Raw genomic sequence first — 5000 nt, 5'->3', positions numbered from 1 at the left:
GGTGGGGCCGTTCCGGTGTGCGGTGGGCCGCACTTCTCCCCTAGTAGGACGTCGCGACCCGCTGGGTGCCGGCCTACGGCCCGGGTGCGCAGCCTGTCCTTCCGCGGGCCTCGGTTCGCGTCTGTTGGGCAGAGCCCCGGTGTCCTGGCTGGCTGCTCGGCGGTATATCTGGAGGAGTCGATTCGCCCCTTTGGGCGCTCGGGCTCCCGGCAAGCGCGCGCGGTTCTTCCCGGATGACGGACCTACCTGGCCCGGCCCCGGACCCGCGCCGCTGTTGGCTCGGGATGCTCTCGGGCGGAATAATCGCTCCCGTCAGCGGCGCTTCAGCTTTGGACAATTTCACGACCCGTCTTGAAACACGGACCAAGGAGTCTAACATGTGCGCGAGTCATTGGGCTGTACGAAACCTAAAGGCGTAATGAAAGTGAAGGTCTCGCCTTGCGCGGGCCGAGGGAGGATGGGGCTTCCCCGCCCTTCACGGGGCGGCGGCCTCCGCACTCCCGGGGCGTCTCGTCCTCATTGCGAGGTGAGGCGCACCTAGAGCGTACACGTTGGGACCCGAAAGATGGTGAACTATGCCTGGCCAGGACGAAGTCAGGGGAAACCCTGATGGAGGTCCGTAGCGATTCTGACGTGCAAATCGATCGTCGGAGCTGGGTATAGGGGCGAAAGACTAATCGAACCATCTAGTAGCTGGTTCCCTCCGAAGTTTCCCTCAGGATAGCTGGTGCTCGTACGAGTCTCATCCGGTAAAGCGAATGATTAGAGGCCTTGGGGCCGAAACGACCTCAACCTATTCTCAAACTTTAAATGGGTGAGATCTCCGGCTTGCTTGATATGCTGAAGCCGCGAGCAAACGACTCGGATCGGAGTGCCAAGTGGGCCACTTTTGGTAAGCAGAACTGGCGCTGTGGGATGAACCAAACGCCGAGTTAAGGCGCCCGAATCGACGCTCATGGGAAACCATGAAAGGCGTTGGTTGCTTAAGACAGCAGGACGGTGGCCATGGAAGTCGGAATCCGCTAAGGAGTGTGTAACAACTCACCTGCCGAAGCAACTAGCCCTGAAAATGGATGGCGCTGAAGCGTCGTGCCTATACTCGGCCGTCAGTCTGGCAGTCATGGCCGGTCCTTGCGGCCGGCCGCGAAGCCCTGACGAGTAGGAGGGTCGCGGCGGTGGGCGCAGAAGGGTCTGGGCGTGAGCCTGCCTGGAGCCGCCGTCGGTGCAGATCTTGGTGGTAGTAGCAAATACTCCAGCGAGGCCCTGGAGGGCTGACGCGGAGAAGGGTTTCGTGTGAACAGCCGTTGCACACGAGTCAGTCGATCCTAAGCCCTAGGAGAAATCCGATGTTGATGGGGGCCGTCATAGCATGATGCACTTTGTGCTGGCCCCCGTTGGGCGAAAGGGAATCCGGTTCCTATTCCGGAACCCGGCAGCGGAACCGATACAAGTCGGGCCCCTCTTTTAGAGATGCTCGTCGGGGTAACCCAAAAGGACCCGGAGACGCCGTCGGGAGATCGGGGAAGAGTTTTCTTTTCTGCATGAGCGTTCGAGTTCCCTGGAATCCTCTAGCAGGGAGATAGGGTTTGGAACGCGAAGAGCACCGCAGTTGCGGCGGTGTCCCGATCTTCCCCTCGGACCTTGAAAATCCGGGAGAGGGCCACGTGGAGGTGTCGCGCCGGTTCGTACCCATATCCGCAGCAGGTCTCCAAGGTGAAGAGCCTCTAGTCGATAGAATAATGTAGGTAAGGGAAGTCGGCAAATTGGATCCGTAACTTCGGGATAAGGATTGGCTCTGAGGATCGGGGCGTGTCGGGCTTGGTCGGGAAGTGGGTCAGCGCTAACGTGCCGGGCCTGGGCGAGGTGAGTGCCGTAGGGGTGCCGGTAAGTGCGGGCGTTTAGCGCGGGCGTGGTCTGCTCTCGCCGTTGGTTGGCCTCGTGCTGGCCGGCGGTGCAGGATGCGCGCGCCTGCGCGGCGTTCGTGCCCCGGTGCTTCAACCTGCGCGCAGGATCCGAGCTCGGTCCCGTGCCTTGGCCTCCCACGGATCTTCCTTGCTGCGAGGCCGCGTCCGCCTTAGCGTGCTCCTCCGGGGGCGCGCGGGTGCGCGGATTCTCTTCGGCCGCCATTCAACGATCAACTCAGAACTGGCACGGACTGGGGGAATCCGACTGTCTAATTAAAACAAAGCATTGCGATGGCCCTAGCGGGTGTTGACGCAATGTGATTTCTGCCCAGTGCTCTGAATGTCAACGTGAAGAAATTCAAGCAAGCGCGGGTAAACGGCGGGAGTAACTATGACTCTCTTAAGGTAGCCAAATGCCTCGTCATCTAATTAGTGACGCGCATGAATGGATTAACGAGCCCAGCGGACAGACTATGGGAGACAAGACCTCTCGTCAACCGTCTCCTTACCGGCTGCCGCCTCACCTGTTGCCGACCGGACTGTGAAACATCACAATGCCCGTGTTGGTTAAAATAGGACAGCTGAACTGCGCGCGATCGCAAGCGGTGATGTGCGAGGTGCGACGCCGAGCGGAGGAGGAGTCCTTAGACATTTTATGTCTACAGGAGCCATACTCTAAAGACGGAAAGATCCTGTATATGCCGACTACAGCTCAGATCCTGGCAGGGGGAGAGCACCCTATGGCAGCGATCGTTGTGCTAAATCGATCTATGAGAGCAGTGAAAGTGGCACACCTTAGCAACAGATGCATGGTGTTAGCCGAAATAAACACAGGCGATTTCACCTTTTTCGTGCTGAACATGTACTTTCAGTACAGGCATAGAGAAAGGCCGTATATCGACCAGTTAAAAGAGGCGGTTGGGTTCTATCGCAATGACCTGCTCATTTGCACAATGGACGCAAACGCCATGTCACCCCTATGGCACAGTGACATCACGCCTCTCGGCGCGAGACGCGCCGTCCGGCGGGGTGAGAGACTCGCTGAAGCAATTCTCGAGCTCGGACTAGAAGTGTTGAACCGACCAAACTTCCCACCAACTTTCGAAGGTCGTAGGGGGGCGACCTCGAACATTGATGTGTCACTCAAGAGTGCACACGCTAATCTCCAGGCGGAGAATTGGAAGGTATGGCGGGGAACGACACTAAGTGACCACAATCTGATCACCTTCACTGTAGCCTATGATGGGGAGCCTCCTCCTCAAGACCAGGTGAACGGCATCGTCAAGTACAACTGGCGAAAGGCTGATTGGGATCGACTAAGAGGAAATCTAGTGATACCGAATTGGCCAATGGATCGCGTTGTGGACGTGGATAAAGCTGCAGAGGATCTGACGAGGGCTATACAGACAGCAGCAACGGGCGCAGTCCCGTTGGCCCACACGGGGAAAACGCCTAAAGCGCCTTGGAACCCTGAGCTGCAGCGTCTCCGACGCGAATGCAGAAGGGCGCGGCGGCAATACCAGCGCAGCATAGGCGATCACATGCGTGAGGCCACGCTTGCGCGGTACAGGCGGGCCAAGGCGGTGTTTAAGCGGACGCTGCACACGGTACGGATTGAGAGTTGGCAGTCTTTCGTTCGCGACAGTCTGGCGGTTGACCCCTGGGGAACGCCGTACAGGATTGCAGCGGCGAAAGTTCGGTCACCGACGGTCCTGTCAACCCTAAGGAAGATTGATGGCAGCCATACCAGGGACTGGCAAGAGTCAGCCGAGCTACTCATGAGCACCTTGTTGCCAGATGATAGTAGCGAAGACGAGAATGAGGAACAGGGAAATATGAGGAGACAACTCAATGAGGCGTATGCCGATGAGACGCCAGTTGCTCCATTCACGGAACGAGAAGTTACCATAGCCATTCTCGAATTGCGCCGAAAGAAGGCGACGGGACAAGATGGAATCGCTGCAGAAGTTCTCCAAGCCTTATGCGCGGAGATTTGCCCTTACCTGACAAACCTCTACAACGAGTGTTTACGTCAGGGACGGGTACCAGAGTCGTGGAAGACGGCCGAAGTGGTTATACTGCGAAAGGGTGATGACAAGGATCCAGAAGTGCCGAAATCGTACCGACCAATCTGTCTCTTGAACTCCATGGCCAAGCTCCAGGAGAAGCTCCTATGCCTCCGGCTAGAGCAACACCGGGAGCTTAGGGGACGAAGTCCCGACCAATACGGATTCAGGAGGGGCCTGTGTACAGAAGATGCTATAAACAAGGCAATGTTGTTAGTGGACACATCTACCGCTAAGTACGTTGCGGGGATAATGGTCGACATCGCCGGGGCTTTCGATAACCTATGGTGGCCGGCTCTGTTCGACAGCCTAAGGAAGTTGGAATGTCCTGGGCCCCTGTACCGGTGCCTGCTTGACTACTGCCGACACCGGCGGGCGGTCTTGCGGTGCCCGGGGCGGGCGGTTGAGAAGTTGATCACTAAGGGATGCCCACAGGGCTCAGTCTGCGGTCCCATATTCTGGGACGTGGGTCTGGAACCTGTGCTGGAGGAACTTGGGGAACTGCGACAAGTGCGAGGCGTGGTGGCGTACGCCGATGACATTCTTCTAGTGATAGAAGGTGATTCTCGGGCAATACTAGAAGCAAACTGCAATGCAGCGTTAAACGCACTACAGGAGTGGTGCCAGAAAGTGAAGCTGAAGCTGTCTGTAGAGAAGACTGTGTATGTCATGTTGCGCGGCCGATTGGCGCGTGACCCATTGCTCCGAATAGCTGGGGGAGCAAACAATGGAGCAATCAGACGAACATACATGACGAAGTACCTGGGGATTCACCTTGACGAGTCCAGACTGTTCACTGCGCACATCGAGTTCGTATGTCGCAAAGGCCAAGCCCTATTCCACAAAATAGCCAGCATTGCAAACAGGCAATTCCACCTGCCGCTGCATACACTAAGGCTGTATCACTCGAGTATTCTTGTAGCCATCACAGCTTACGGGTCGAGTGTTTGGGCTCATAGACTGAGAAAGAGGAAACCTGCGGCGGCGATGAGGAGGCTGCAGCGCCAAGCGCTGGTGCGCCTCACTGGAG

The 5000-nt window shown here is 57.4% G+C and overlaps 1 pseudogene; it reads left to right on the top strand.

Annotated features, from left to right (window-relative positions):
* Positions 1–5000, top strand: part of LOC126138201 (large subunit ribosomal RNA) — a 7969-nt pseudogene that overhangs the window by 575 nt on the left and 2394 nt on the right.

Source organism: Schistocerca cancellata, unplaced genomic scaffold (assembly GCF_023864275.1).
Source record: "Schistocerca cancellata isolate TAMUIC-IGC-003103 unplaced genomic scaffold, iqSchCanc2.1 HiC_scaffold_656, whole genome shotgun sequence".
Classification (NCBI taxonomy): domain Eukaryota; kingdom Metazoa; phylum Arthropoda; class Insecta; order Orthoptera; family Acrididae; genus Schistocerca; species Schistocerca cancellata.
The sequence above is the reverse complement of the archived record's forward strand: the minus strand, read 5'-3'. Positions and strand labels throughout refer to the sequence as shown.